Source organism: Haematobia irritans, chromosome 1 (assembly GCF_050003625.1).
Source record: "Haematobia irritans isolate KBUSLIRL chromosome 1, ASM5000362v1, whole genome shotgun sequence".
Taxonomy (NCBI): domain Eukaryota; kingdom Metazoa; phylum Arthropoda; class Insecta; order Diptera; family Muscidae; genus Haematobia; species Haematobia irritans.
In genome coordinates, this window is record NC_134397.1 from 74,551,556 (window position 1) to 74,568,294 (window position 16,739).

At 34.6% G+C, this 16,739-nt stretch overlaps 1 protein-coding gene and 1 pseudogene across 21 annotated transcripts in view; one reads left to right on the forward strand and one right to left on the reverse strand.

Moving 5' to 3' along the window:
* The window catches only part of GluClalpha (glycine receptor alpha 1), a 279,772-nt gene that overhangs the window by 88,022 nt on the left and 175,011 nt on the right, over positions 1-16,739 (forward strand). For 2 of the 21 annotated variants that reach the window (XM_075290781.1, XM_075290783.1), the window contains exon 3: positions 5,289-5,316. The exons of the other annotated variants lie outside the window; for them this stretch is intronic. The gene's annotated coding sequence lies outside the window, so the exon portion shown is untranslated. The remainder of the gene's footprint in view (positions 1-5,288; positions 5,317-16,739) is intronic. 21 annotated transcript variants of the gene reach the window in all.
* Positions 8,161-15,763, reverse strand: LOC142226296 (V-type proton ATPase catalytic subunit A-like; annotated as a pseudogene).

A 16,739-nucleotide genomic window follows, 5' to 3' on the forward strand; every position in this document is an offset into this window, starting at 1 on the left:
ACATGCTCAGATCGACTCAGATTTTCACCACGACCCAGAATATATATACTTTATGGGGTCTTAGAGCAAAATTTCGATGTGTTACAAACGGAATGACAAAGTTAATATACCCCATCCTATGGTGGAGGGTATAATAAAATAAAATTTTAATTAAAGTATCTTTTTATGAGGGTTGGGTAACACAACCAAATGAATCTGTATTCTCTGTGAAGAGAAGTATCAATTGTAGACAGGAGAAAATCAGTGAAGTCTCTCTCTTTTTCAATGATGGTGGGCTGACTCTTTATTGAGGTTCTCATAAACGAGTCTATGGGCAAGAAAAACCTCCACTGAAAAAAAAAACGGTGGTCGCGGGAAACTAACACTAAGCCCTTGTATATGAAAAGTAGCGATTTAGAAGGAAAAGAAATGTTTTTACTTTTTTCTGCTTTTTTGCATTATTGGTTTTAGAAGCATAATCTCAAAATATAAAGATTGATTCGATCTCTATGTCTTATAATTGAATTCTATAGTTTAGCCAATATATAGAAATGATCTGAAATATCTTTCTTCTCGGATCGTCTAAGAAAAACGCTTATTAATTAAATGGACATAAAATACGCTTCTCGTACCCATTTTGTACAACAATCAAATTAATTGTTTTTGTTTTTAAGAATTTAGATGAATTCCTTCTTTTGGGTTGTCCACACTATTGCAAATGTCCACAGTAAATCGCTTTTATCCTCTGTGTATTGGATAAAAGAAAAAAAATCCACAGTTTCCACTTGGTCCACAATACTCACTCAGTAATAGAGGCTCTGATTCAATCCATTGCTTGTCAAGTTGCAGATGGAGGCTATGGTCGTTGCTTGGTTGTTTCAGAAGCTGAATTTTACATTTGCCACACGAGTACGTGCACTGAAGCATTAAGTTGACATAACAAATGACCTTTGGCTTTGTACATGGACGTGGTCCTTTTTTTGTCTTTGGTCATCGCATGTAACCCAGGCATATACAAAACCGTAAGCAGCCAAGTGCAATTTTATTAATTGGCCATGTTTTGGGGTTGGTGGTTTGGACGATTCTCATGGTCTAAAAATATTAACTTTGCTACAACTGAAGTCTGCGCCGTTATGTATTTGCATGCCAATAGAATTGAAACTCATTTCTCCTGGCTTATCTAAGCAGTGGCCTTGGGCCACCAAGATTGGATAAAGCGGTGAGAGGTTATAAATCGCAACTTTTCTGTTTGTTGGTGGAAAAAAATGAAAAATTGTGGATTTTGTTTTTGGTAAATTTAGTATTGGATATACACATTAAAGCATTCATTTGAAACCATTCTAAAAACCATGGCTTATCAAGGACTTTGTTTATTTAATTTTTGGTGCTTTGCATTCAAGGATACCATAAATGTGATAGCAATGAAAATCTGTCTGTTTAGGAGGCACTTTACTAATCCCACTAAAATTAATTAAAATTTCTATGGCAAAACAAAAATTGGAACAAATGGTATTTCATTTCATTGTTAAATAAATTCTATTTACTGTACTCTAAATTATGGTCTCACCTTATAACAAAAGTTCACTTTACACATTTACTCACATTTCAAAATCTAGAACAAATTTTTTCCCTTGCCTCATATCACTCATTTAAGAAGTTCAACAGAATTACATTCCAAAGAACTGTAAATTGGGTGAGTTAACATATCTTTGTTTCTATTTCTCTAGCTAGGTTACCGTTGAGATTTTCTATTTTTTTTTAATCATTCATTTTTATAGAATTATGCAATCACATTTTTTTAATTAGATTTAAATTAAAATCTACAAAATCTATTACAACCCAACAAAAAATGCGTCACCAAAAAAGTAGTGAAAATGTTCTCTTTGCCCTTTAAAAGTATGAAAAAGATCGAGTTATAAAAAATTGAATTAAAAGAACTTCCTGAGAAGTTAAAAAAAGAACATCTCTGGAAAGATGTTTTGGAAGTGTTTTTAAAGTTGTGCCTTTTGAAGAACTTGCATTTTTTTTTGCTGGGAATATAAACATGACAGAAAGACATCTTGTACCACAAACGAAAAAATATGACATTTAGTAACGCATTAGTATCACAGCGGTAACACTGATCTCTACTAACATGAAACCTAATCCTTATGGGAAGGAATACATCCCCGCAGTATTTACAATGTTCAAAAAAAAAAAATAACTCTATGTATTATGGATTTAAAACATAAATTTGTTTTAAAGGGACGTTGTCTTATAGATTATTTGAAAAGAAAACATTGATAATCGTATACTGATGTATTCCATAATTGGCTCGCCACGTGATTAAAACAAAAAAAACAAGTATATACGGCCTTAAGTACCCTCCACCATGGATTGCGTAGAAACTTCTACGAAAGACTGTCATCCACAATCGAATTACTTGGGTTGTGGTATCATAAAACTTTTTAACATTGTTTTCTAAATTGTGAGTTAGTCCATACTCGGTATATTAGACAAAAAAGTTATGTATAGGTAAGTCTACAAATAATTACGAATCGATATGGACTTCTGCGCGTTACGTAGAGAGCCAGAATTGAAATATGGGTGTCGCTTATATCGGGGCAATATAGAATTACGAACTTGATATGGACCCATTTTTGTGTGATTGGGGATCGATTTATCTGAGGGCTATATATAACTATAGACCGATATGGACCTAGTTAGACATTGTCGTTAACGGCCATATACTAGCACAATGTACCAAATTTCAACTGACTCGGATAAAATTTGCTCCTCCAAGAGGCTCCAAAACCAAATCTCGGGATCGGTTTATATGGGGGCTATATATGGCATGGTTGTAAAATATCATATGTTATACTACCACCACGTACCGGAGGTCAAATCTGGGGATCGGTTTGTATGTTGGCTATATATAACTATGGACTGATATGAACCAATTAATGCATGGTTGTTGGATACCATATACTAACATCACGTACCAAATTTCAACCGAATCGGATGAATTTTGCTCTTCCAAGGGGCTCCGGAGGTCAAATCTGGGGATCGGTTTATATGGGTCCTATATATAATTATGGACTGATTTCGACCAATTTTTGCATGGGTGTTTGAGGCCGTATATTAATACCACGTACCAAATTTCAACTGAATCAGATTAATTTTGGTCTTCCAAGAGGCTCCGGAGGTCAAATCTGGTGATCGGTTTATATGGAGACTATATAATTTATAATTATGGACTATATAATTATGGACCGATGTGGACCAATTTTTGCATGGTCTTTAGAGACCATATACTAACATATACTAACATTAGAGACCATATACTAACATTAGAGACCATATACTAACGTATAGCCCCCACATACTTCGTTTATATGGGGGCTATACGTAAAAGTGGACCGATATGGCCCATTTGCAATACCATCCGACCTACATGAATAAAAACTACTTGTGGCAAGTTTCAAGTCGATAGCTTGTTTCATTCGGAAGTTAGCGTGATGTCAACAGACGGACGGACGGACGGACATGCTCAGATCAACTCAGAATTTCACCACGACCCAGAATATATACTTTATGGGGTCTTAGAGCAATATTTCGATGTGTTACAAACGGAATGACAAAGTTAATATACCCCCCATCCTATGGTGGAGGGTATAACAAAATAATAAAACGATTGCCATCAAGGAACATTCTTTGTTAAATTTACGAAAATGAATGAAAATTTCGCTATTTTAATGAAGAATTCACGAAGAATAGTTAATGAAGAATTCTTCGTAAAATTAACGAAGAGAATTCTTTCGTGATAGCAACATAAATTATTAGTTTCAGTTAATTATTTTTGCAATTATTATATATGTATTTTATGTCGGGCTATATTAATAGATGTATGTTTTCCCCAATGTAATTGGCAATAAATTAAATATCCAATTAAAAAAGCATTCCTGATGAGGCTGGAAATAATCCCAGTGAAACGTTGGATGCAAATAATGGAATAATTTGTTTTATTCGCATTCAAAAATGACCTTGAAAGCCCAGAAATAATATATAAAAAAAGTAAATAATCAAAACAAAAAAGGTCGATAAACTATATAATCTTGGAATAGATTTTAGTTTAGAATTCTTTTTAATACACAAGTCTTCACTGTTATTAAGTAAAACCTATGATATGTTTCTCATTTCATTTTGGCTTGATCTTTGTAATTTTTTTCTTCTGCCCAACATATCACAAGTAAGTGATTACATGGTGCCCTTTGACCAACGTCCAGTGAGTTTCGCTGGTTTACAACTGGCTTTTAATAGCAAAGTGCAATGTAATTTCATGCAACACAAGTTTTTAATTAAATTTCAAATGTGCTTTTAACATTAAGCCCTCTCTACCAACAACACACACCCACTATTTCACATATACAGAAAACTTACAAATAGCACAAACACCGATTCATACAAAGCAGCCAACAATGAGTGGGAGGGAGAATGGGAGAGAGATTGTAGAGAAAATTATAGCAAGCAAATGAGAGTGGTCACAAGGTGGCTTTTAAAAACAAGGAGAATGTAAATAGAATCCTGATTGTCATAACAAACTGTACAATGTTTATTACCATAAAACAGGACTCTTGGCCAGGTTTTCACATATATACCCGGTTGTAGATTAAAAGTGCTTTTTATTCTTTTTGAATAAACTAACGTTTACATTGCCTGGCATATTTCTTGCTTGCATTGAAGCCATGACCCTTTCCTTTGTAAATGTTATTGTTGTTGTATAACATTGGCTAGCACTCTCTTTAGTTTCATCTCTTTTATGTAATAAATTGTATTAAATTTCCTTTTACTGAGTTTTGTGTGTGTGAGTCTAAATGTATGTATTATGTTCGCATGCATTTCAATTTAGTAAAGTCTATTGGCAGCAATAAAAACCTGAATTGCAACTTTTTTGTTGGCTTGGATTTCATTAAAGTTTTCGTTCAAAAGTTTAAACTCTATTATGGACGACAGGTATAAAGGTGTTTGAGTAAGTATCTTGAAATTGAAATTTGTATTTATACAATAACACAGTTTACAAAAACTTTTATTCGCATACCAATAGACCTACCCCAGAAATATCGAATCTTTAGTATACATATACTCGTACGTAGATCTAGTCAAAAGCATTTTTCGTGCGTTCGTTTGTCGCAATGGTACTTTAAAATACAAATGGTCAATCTGCATATTTTGCAGTTTATTAGAAGAAAAATTAATAATAAATTCACTAAAAATATTTTTTCACACACAAATCAAAATTGCTAATAAATTTAAATTTCTTATTCTTTTAGGTAATTAGATCATCGATTCAAGAACGCAGTAAGTTTACCAAATATAGTTATCTATCAACCTTTCGAGAATATTAAGCAGCTTTCTAGAAGAAAATCCGATTGAGATTCGCTATAATGGTTCCTCGATAGCGTAAAAAGGAAGCAAAAACTCTATTGATATTGAACTAATTTCAAAATCAGTTAATTTCACAACCATAAGATCTCTTTTTTAAATCTTCAGTCATGACTTACTCGACCCTGAAACCTAGCTAAATTTAGCAAAGCGTGAGTGAATGAGATGGATGTGGTCCATCTTTCTCATTCAAACGACTTCATTTCAATTAAATTAATGTTGATATTGGCATCTCATCCGGCGATAGTTCCCTTGAAACGATCGATCGTACTTTCATTACTATCGGCAAACTTCTTGGAATTTCTTGTCCCTCTTGCTGGAGGGATTACCTCCTGTTGATGTCATTGGCTTAGGAAAACCTTACTTCCCAAAAATGTGACTCGTTATTGCACAATGGACTCGTTATTGATCAATGGAGTAACTTCAGAAACCCATCTACTGCACTTTGCAGTTGGTCCCAGTTTTAAAACTAAAACTTGCCAAACAAGCTTAATGACGGTTTAAATAAATATATGTCAAAATGACGTTCTCCATGTAATTTTAAGGGATATAAAGTGGAAATTAATATTCCGACTATTTGTAAATGGAATATGGACTTTTATTATATTTTATTTTATTATTATTATTCTTTTAGAATTGAGTTAAATTAGATCTTTGACCAAAACCGACTATTCGACTTTTAGCAAAAAAAAAAAAAAAAAAAACAAGGAAAGTCTAAAGTCGGGCGGGGCCGACTATATTATACCCTGCACCACTTTGGATTTTCGATACCATATCACATCCGTCAAATGTGTTGGGGGCTATATATAAAGGTTTGTCCCAAATACATACATTTAAATATCACTCGATCTGGACAGAATTTGATAGACTTCTACAAAATCTATAGACTCAAAATTTAAGTCGGCTAATGCACTAGGGTGGAACACAATGTTAGTAAAAAAATATTGGAAACATTTAAATCTGAAGCAATTTTAAAGAATCTTCGCAAAAGTTTATTTATGATTTATCGCTCGATATATATGTATTAGAAGTGTAGGAAAATTAGAGTCATTTTTACAACTTTTCGACTAAGCAGTGGCGATTTTACAAGGAGAATGTTGGTATTTTGACCATTTTTGTCGAAATCAGAAAAACATATATATGGGAGCTATATCTAAATCTGAACCGATTTCAACCAAATTTGGCACGCATAGTTTCAATGCTAATTCTACTCCCTGTGCAAAATTTCAACTAAATCGGAGTTAAAAATTGGCCTCTGTGGTCATACGAGTGTAAATCGGGAGAAAGCTATATATTGGAGATATATCTAAATCTGAACCGATTTCAACCAATTTGGCACGCATAGCTACAATGCTAATTCTACTCCCTGTACAAAATTTTAACTAAATCGGAGCAAAAAATTGGCCTCTGTGGTCGTATGAGTGTAAATCGGGCGAAAGCTATATATGGGAGCTATATCTAAATCTGAACCGATTTCAACCAAATTTGGCACGCATAGCTACAATGCTAATGTTACTCTCTGTTCAAAATTTCCACTAAATCGGAGCAAAAATTGGCCTCTGTGGTCATATGAGTGTAAATCGGGCGAAAGCTATATATGGCAGCTATATCTAAATCTGAACCGATTTCAATAAAATTTGGCACACTTGACTACACTACTAATTGTACTCCTAGTGCAAAATTTCAACCAAATTGGGGTAAAACTTTGGCTTCTGGGACCGTATTAGTCCATATCGGGCGAAAGATATATATGGGAGCTATATCTAAATCTGAACCGATTTCAATAAAATTTGACACACTTGACTATAACACTAATTGTTCTTTTTGTGCAAAATTTTAAGCAAATAAGGGTAAAACTCTGGCTTCTGGGGTCATATAAGTCCATATCGGGCGAAATATATATATGGGAGCTATATCTAAATCTGAACCGATTTCTTCCAAAATCAATAGGGTTCTGTTCTGAGCCAAGGTACATACTTGTGCCAAATTTTAAGTCGTAAGACATCAAAATATTGATCTCAGAGCCCATATAATACCCCATATTCGTGATCTTGGTGAAATTTGGTTTTATTTTATAAAGCCGTGGTAACCATATTAACCGTATATATGAATTTGAAAAACTATCCTTTTTCACCGTAGTTCAATATTTTGAAAATTTGATATTTTAAAATTGTGAAAAAGTCGAAAGGTAAAAACTTAGGTTTTTCCTAATATCAAAAAAAATTAAACTTGAAAAAATCGAATTTCTCAAATTCGAATAAGACACACTTTTTTACTTTTTCTCCAACTCTTGAAAAAGTCAAAAGGCCAATAATAATAATTTTTTAAATTTCGAAAAATTTTAAATTCTAAACTTCGAACTTCTAATTTTTAAATGAAAAAAATATTTATGTGTAACAATTTTCTTTCAAATAAAGACATTTTCATTAACATAAAGTGTATATATACTGGGTTAGTTACTGGGTTATATTTATTTCTACAGAAAATTTTGTCAAAATTTTATTTCTATAGAAAATGTTGTCAACATTTTATGTTGTTAATTTAATATATACCACGTATGGACTTACTTGCAATTTAGAAGACGATGTTAGGGAGTTTTAAGATACCTTGCCATCGGCAAGCGTTATCGCAACCCAAGTAATTCGATTGTGGATGGCAGTGTTTAGAAGAAGTTTCTACACAATCCATGGTGGAGGGTACATAAGCTTCGGCCTGGCCGAACTTACAGCCGTATATACTTGTTTTTATCCTGATTGCAATCTACATTCCGTAGAGATTAATTTTTTTAATTCCATTGCAATACCTAAGATACATTTTCCCCTCATCTACTTCATTGTTGACTGTTGCACATAACCGTTTTGTTGCAGATGTCGCTACTATATGGTATGTCTGGCAATTATCTATTATTAAATTACGTTATGATAAAATCCTGTATAGTAGCCCCCATGAAAGAAAAACGAAACGCAAATAATATTCATCATTGATATACAGATTTCATATTTTCTATTTAGTTTGACAGTCAATAGAAACTAAGTGCCTCTTAAGTTTTATTTGCCAATAAATTGTTGCCTTTGTCTTATATGGCTGCAAAGTAGTTTTTACGGCTAAAACTTTTTGCCACTTGAGAAGATGAAATAGCAATTTGGTATTTATCGTTTTGGCCCCTTGTTTGCAAAGGTCTCATGTGTATTTTAGTTGAACCTTTTGTTCTCCGAGTTCAAAGAAGAAACTTGAGCTATCGATTTTTAGATTATTTATTCTATTGTATTATGGCTGAGACTAAATATGCATTAATAAATTTTTAATTTGCTATTTATAGTTCTTTGTTTTTAATAAATTATATCACAAGAAAATCTATATTGGATGACTTGATATTGATTGTGCATAGAGCTCACATAGTGCATGATTTGTATTAAAATGCATTGAAATTTAATAAGAATTTTGCATTATTTGGTAATTTCAACTAGTTTATGATCGTCATACCTTTTCGAATGAATTGTGGATTGCTTTTTTTATTTCATTTGGGCACCATTTTCTGCTTAGGTGGCGTATACTTACTCTATTGAAAATTTCCCCAGAAGGTATACGCCACCAAGTCATTGAACTTTAAGACTTTGGATTTGACCATAACAATTTTGTCGATATTGCCTGAGAAAATAGATAGGTCTTTCAACTTGTTTGCTGCCAAGGTCAGCTTTAAATTGCAAAAAAAACAAGTATTGAATTATCCTATTATGTTCGCCCACTTTGTATAAATACAACAAATTGTATTTATCTTCTCACAGAATTTATTTTTTTTTTATACCCTCCAACATAAAGGGTGATACGGTCAAAATTTGGTCAAGGGAAAACGCGTGTAAATCGATATAATCGTTTATTTAAAAAATCAAATTAAATTTCTTTTTCAAGTTCAATTAGTATAAAATTCAGGAAAAATATTCAGTTAGGCTTTCGCTTTTCCAAATCCGAATTGCCGGGCCTCACGCTTGACACCTGCCATCAGATTTTGTACAGCCACCTTGTCCACCTTCTTCGCCGCAGAAAGCCAGTTTGCCTTGAACTGCTGCTCGTCCTTAGCAGTTTTTTGGTCTTCTTTAGATTCCGCTTGACAATAGCCCAGTATTTCTCAATTGGGTGGAGCTCTGGCGTGTTGGGAGGGTTCTTGTCCTTGGGAACCACCTGCACGTTGTTGGCGGCGTACCACTCCATGGCCTTTTTACCGTAATGGCAAGATGCCAAGTCCGGCCAAAACAGTACGGAACAACCATGTATCTTCAGGAAAGACAGCAGACGTTTATTCAAACACTCTTTCACGTAAATTTCTTGGTTGACAGTCCCGGAAGCTATGAAAATGCTGCTTTTCAAGCCACAGGTACATATGGCTTGCCAAACCAGATATTTCTTTGCGAACTTTGACAGTTTTATGTGCTTGAAAATATCTGATACCTTTCCCCTTCCTTTTGCCGTATAAAACTCCTGTCCCGGAAGCTGCTTGTAGTCGGCTTTGACGTAGGTTTCGTCGTCCATTACCACGCAGTCAAACTTCGTCAGCATCGTCGTGTACAGCCTCCGGGATCGCGGTTTGGCCGTCGTATTTTGTTTATCATCGCGATTTGGAGTCACTACCTTCTTGTAAGTCGATAGTCCGGCTCGTTTTTTGGCTCGATGCACGGTTGTAGACGATACACCCAGCTTATTTGCGGCATCTCGGAGAGAGAGGTTAGGGTTTCGCTTGAAACTACCGGCAACTCTCTTTGTCGTCTCAGCGGCTTCCGGTTTTCGATCCAGACTTCCTGGCTGTCGACAAACGTTCCCCAAACACTTTAATTACATTTGTAACGGTTGATTTAGCAACTTTTAGCGATTTTGCCAGCTTTGCGTGCGAGTAGCTCGGATTTTCGCGATGCGCGAGCAAAATTTTGATACGCTGCTCTTCTTGCTTGGACGGCATTTTGACAACTGAAGAGTGAATTCCAAAATCAAAATAGAAGCAACATTCTACACCACACACACCTTCAAAATAAGGGGTGTTCAGGTTTTTTAAATGCAAAATTGAAAGAAATACGTCAAGTTTATATTGACCAAATTTTGACCGTATCACCCTTTAGGATGGGGTCATTCCGTTTGTAACACATCGAAATATTGCGCTCAGACCCCATAAAGTATATATATTCTGGGTCGTGGTGAAATTCTGAGTCGATTTAAGCATGTCCGGAGCCACCGTGGTGGTTAGCGTGCCCGCCTTGCATACACAAGGTCGTGGGTTCGATTCCTGCTTCGACCGAACACCAAAAAGTTTTTCAGCGGGGGATTATCCCACCTCAGTAATGCTGGTGACATTTCTGAGGGTTTCAAAGCTTCTCTAAGTGGTACCACTGCAATGTGGATCGCCGTTCGGACTCGGCTATAAAAAGGAGGTCCCTTGTCATTGAGCTTAACATGGAATCGGGCAGCACTCAGTGGTAAGAGAGAAGTTCACCAATGTGGTATCACAATGAACTGAATAGTCTAAGTGAGCCTGATACATCGGGCTGCCACCTAACCTAACCTAACCTAAGCATGTCCGTCGGTCCGTCCGACTGTTGAATCACGATAACTTCCAAACCAAACAAGCTATCGACGTGAAACTGGACACAAGTAATTGTTATTGATGTAGGTCGGATGGTATTGAAAAAGGGCCATATCGGACCTCTTTTACGTATATCCCCCATATAAACCGATCCCCAGATTTGGCTTGCGGAGCTACTAAAAGAAGCAAATTTCATCCGATCCGGCTGAAATTTGGTACATGGTGTTAGTATATGGTCTCTAATAACCACGCAAGAATTGGTCCACATCGGTCCATAATTTTATATAGCCCCCATATAAACCGATCCCCAGATATGGCTTGCGGAGCCTCTATGAGAAGCAAATTTCATCCGATCCGGCTGAAATTTGGTATTTGATGTAAGTATGTGGTCTCTAACAACCATGCAAAAATTGGTCCACATCGGTCCATAATCATATATAGACCCCACATAAACCGATCCCCAGATTTGACCTCCGGAGCCTCATGGATGAGCATAATTCATCCGATTCGGTTGAAAATTGGTACGTGGTGTAAGTATATGATATAACAACCACGCAGGAATTGGTCCATATCGGTCCATTTTTATATATAACCCACATTTAAACCGATTCCCAGATTTGACCTCCGGAGCTCTTGGAGGAGCAAAATTCATCCGATCCGGTTGAAATTTGGTACGTGGTGAAATTTGTTACATTGGGCTAGTACATGGCCGCTAACAACCATGCCAAAATTGGTCCGAATCGGTCTATAGTTATATATAGCCGATCCTCAAAAATAATCTACCAAAATTTTATTTCTATAGAAAATTTTGTCAAAATTTTACTATTATAGAAAATTTTGTCAAAATTTTATTACTATACAAAATTTTGTCAAGATTTTATTTCTGTAGAAAATTTTGTCAAAATTTTATTTCTATAGAAAAATTTGTCAAAATTTTATTGCTATAGAAAGTTTTGTCAAAATTTTATTTCTATTGAAAATTTTGTCAAAAAATTATTTCTATTAAAAATTTTGTCAAAATTTTATTTCTATTAAAAATTTTGTCAAACTAAATTATATACGTATTTAATCGGCCTGTTTTTGTTTAATATATACTCCGTATGGACTAACTTACAATTGAGAAGACGGTGTTAAACACATTAAAACGAAATTCCTATTATTGCAATACACATGAAAAAAACCGATTGGTCACCAATGAACAACAAAATTGACAATTCAAATTTTGAAAAAAAATTTGAGAGTTATATAAAGGTTTATATTCCCATAGACAAGTAGTTAAATGTGAAGCGATTTGGACAAATTTTTGTAAACTTTGGACTCAAAATTTAAATTGGTTAATGGCCGGGACGGACTACAATCTTGAAAGAAATATTGGAAATATTTACAATGCATGAAATTTCTCAAGCCTGCATTTATGATTTATCGTTTGATACAAACGATTTACGGCCATTTTCATGTAGCTCCGTTAGGCTTTAACTGTCAGTTAACAGAAAGTAAATTGCAAATATCTTCTCTCCAGTTAACTTTAACTGAAAAATTTTCGTCAGTTAAGTTCCTAACTGGCATATGGAATATATATGAGAGATGACAGCTTCGTCCATAATACGGTTTAAAAGTTGGTTAGTTAACGGAACACTAACGGAGCTTTATGAAAATGGGGGTTAGAGTGTAAGTAAATTTGAATTATTTTTGTGAGTTTTCCACATAGCTGTGACAAGGAAAGTATGGAAATTTTGGCTATATTTGCTAAAATCGAAAAAAATTTTAACATTTTAATTGCACTCTCAATGCAAAACTTCCAAATTTTCGAAATGAAACTTTGGCCTCCGTGGTCATATGAATCTAAATAGGGCGGAAGATATATATGGGAGTTATATCTAAGTCTGAACCGGTTTTGACCAAATTTGGCATACCTAGGAAGAATGTTAGGCCTACTCTCTGTGCAAAACTTCAAGTAAATTCGAGTGAAATTTTGACCCCTGCAGCCATATTAGTGCGTATCGGATGAAAGATATATATGACAGCTATATCTAAATCTGAACCGATTTCAACTAAATTTGACATAAATAGTAAACATGTTAATTCCATTCCTTGTGCACAATTTTAAGTAAATCGGAGTGAAATTTCTACTCCCTGTGCAAAATTGCACGTAACTCCGAGTAAACCTTTGGCCTCTGGTGCCATAGGAGTGTAAATTGGGTGAAAGCTATATATATGAGCTATATCTAAATCTGAACCGATTTCAACCAAATTCGTTACGCATATTTGTAATGTTAATTCTACTCCCTGTGCAAAATTGCACGTAACTCCGAGTAAACCTTTGGCCTCTGGTGCCATAGGAGTGTAAATCGGGCGAAAGCTATATATGGGAGCTATATCTAAATCTGAACCGATTTGACTGATATTCTGCAAAATTCAAGAGACTCACAAAACATTCGACTATACGAAATTGGAAAAGGATCGGTTGGTAAATACGTCATTTAACCCTTTCACTACCGAAATAAACCTAAAGTTAAAAACTTTAAATTTTCATCTGTTTTTACTAGTACTAACAGCATGTAAAAGAAATATTGTCATTTTGAGATCCTACCTCAATTACTTCAAGAGCTATATGAGCTTGTTCTGAAAACTTGATTCTTGAATTGTGACTAAATGGACTTGCGAAAATAAGCGCTATTTGGCCTATAATATCTTTCAAAGTGTGAGAAAAAATACAAAAAAGATTCCGAAAAAGTATCAGCTATAGTTTTTGTATAAATGTCCATTTACTGGAGACATACAGTAGAAATATTGTCTCAAATTTTCATATTTTTCGTTTATTGTTGAAGAAGTTTATAAAAATGTATTTTATTGCTCACAAATATGGAAAATATTTATAGCTTATTTAGATTAAAACCTATACTTTAAAATAACATCGAGAAATAAATCGAAACTAAGTGGGAAAATAGAATTTGATGGCTTTTTCGAATGTCCTTCTAAGTGGACATCGGTAGTGAAAGGGTTAATACCACATCGGTTATAAATAAATATGGCAGCAATATCCAAATCTGAATAGGGATCATCTTTGAGCCGAAAAAAAAGACCCTTTGCCAATTTTGAGGACGATCGGACATAAGCTGCGAGCTGTACTTTGCACACAAAAATACATGAAAAGACAGACAGACATCGCTAAATCGACTCAGAATTTAATTCTAAGACGATCGGTATACTAAAAGATGGATCTGAGACCGGTCCTTCTTAGCGTTATATACAAATGCACAAATTTATTATACCCAGTAGTGGTGAAGGGTATAAAAAATATAGTAATTTACATCTTTTACATTTCCTTCTCATAAGCAGCAATGTAACATTCGAAGCATTTCAGGGCATTCGGCTATGTTTTTCAATACCTCCGCTGGTATACCAACAGACGGTCCTTCATTGTTTCTTCAGCTTTCTGGCGGCTCGTTTAAGCTCTTCTTCTGTGTTGTTACTGACACGTCAACCGGTAATTTGTCCAGCAAGAACTGATGAAAATATGAAAACCCGAAGCAACGTCTTCTCGCCAGTTTTGGCTACATTTTTATTTTTCCATAACTCCATAAAAAACAACATCGAGTGGCTCATAAATAATGTATGTTCCAAAGGTACGTTTTTCGTATCCAGTTTGTACACATGGCCATTGTGCACATCATAGATAAACGAACTATGAATGCTTCAAGTTGGTTAAAAATATTACCCCCTACTAAATTTCAAGTACAAAAGTTATCGCTGAAAACCAAGATACCACAATGACAGATGATTTTCATACAAATATTCTTGACTTTACTGATCCCCTTCGCTTTTAGGTTTAATCAAATGAACATTTTGTGCGAGAAATTACATTTTCAATTAAATTTGTAGCAAATGGAATATTGACGAAAAAATATTTGAAGTTTAGGACTTAAAAATTCGACCTTAAATCAAATCCACACTATTAAATTACTAAAAGTCAATTCAATTGTATCATTCAGCTGACCATAGCATCCGTAGAGAGCTACGGTGGTGCAATGGTTAGCATGCCCGCCTTGCATGCACAAGGTCGTGGGTTCGATTCCTGCTTCGACCGAACACCAAAAAGTTTTTCAGCGGTGGATTATCCCACACCTCAGTAATGCTGGTGACATTTCTGAGGGGTTCAGAGCTTCTCTAAGTGGTTTCACTGCAATGTGGAACGCTGTTCGGACTCGGCTATAAAAAGGAGATAACTTAACATGGAATCGGGCAGCACTCAGTGATAAGAGAGAAGTTCACCAATATGGTATCACAATGGACTGAATAGTCTAAGTGAGCCTCTAAGTGGGCCATGGAATTTTGAATATGATTCCAGGTTATCTTATTATGTGCCCTCATCTCCTCACATTGTTTGACCAAATCGTAGAACGTTATAATATTCTTCAGTCTTGTAAAATGGACAATAACGATCATAGCTAGAATACGAGTTTTGTTGGATTAAATCATCTTTCATCACTTTTGCCACTTCCAATGTCACCTTATCGCTCTCCGCCCACCAATTTAACAATTTCTGAGAGATCTTTTGCTTACCCTTCACACGCAAAGGTAGAAAGCCAGGAAAATTTTGATCATAGTAACCATCAAGGGCTCGAGTATATTTGGAATAGGAAATCAGGCAATTGATGAGGGTAAATGTTTGCGTTGGGCCAGTTTCTTATCAAGACCCCACAAAACTTGAAATATACCCAATGTGGCGGAGGTAACGGGATCACCACAAGGTGGAGATACAGCACTGGATTGATTTCTAGTCAAGGTTGCCATTTTGGTCCGATCGGACCACAATTGATCTAAAAAATTATTAAATTTTAAATTTGGACCGATGATCGAACAAAACGGAATTTGGTTGATTTTGGTCCATTTTCGTCAAATCGGTAATTTTTAAAAATTTTTAAACTGTTGACAAAATTTTCTGTAGAAATAAAATGTTGACAAAAATTTCTATAGAAATAAAATTTTGTACAGAAATACACTTAAAAAAATTTATAGATACAAAATTATGCAAAAATTTTATACAGAAACAAAATTTTGCGATAACTTTATATAGAAATAAAAGTATGAAAAAAATTTTTTATATAAATAAAATTTTGGTTAAATTTTCTAAAGAAATAAGATTTTGGCAAAATTTTCTATAGAAATAGAATTTTGACAAAATTTCCTACAGAAATTAGATTTAGACAAAATTTTTTATAGAAATAAAATTTTGACAAAATTTTCTATTTAGTTTTTAGGGTAGTAAAGACACAAAAATTTAAAGCAACTTAAAAGATTCATTACATACAAAAATATAGGCGAGAACATTTTCATGCTATGGTATGGGGAATTCAACCGAGATTGAAGTTCACTCCAAGACGAATTTAATGAAGGACGACCAAAATTAGTTGTTGTTCCGGAAGCCATTGATGCTGTGCGCCAACTGATATTGCAAGATCGCCCTGAGTGAGATTGAGACAACCTTAGGTATTAGTGGGATTAACACTTCATGAACATTTGGCCGTCAGCAATTTTTTTCGCGTTTCATCCCATTTCATTCGAAAAAAATGCTCAAAAAATGATCGTTATGCTTTAAACACGTCTATGACATCGGGACAGGCGATGAGTCGTAGTTTTATGCGTATGAGGCAATTAGTAGAATTCTAACAAAAATGGTATATTTTTTTGACAAAATTTTCTATAGAAATAAAAGTTTGACAAAATGTTCTATGGAAATCAAATGTTGACAAAATTTTCCATGGAAATA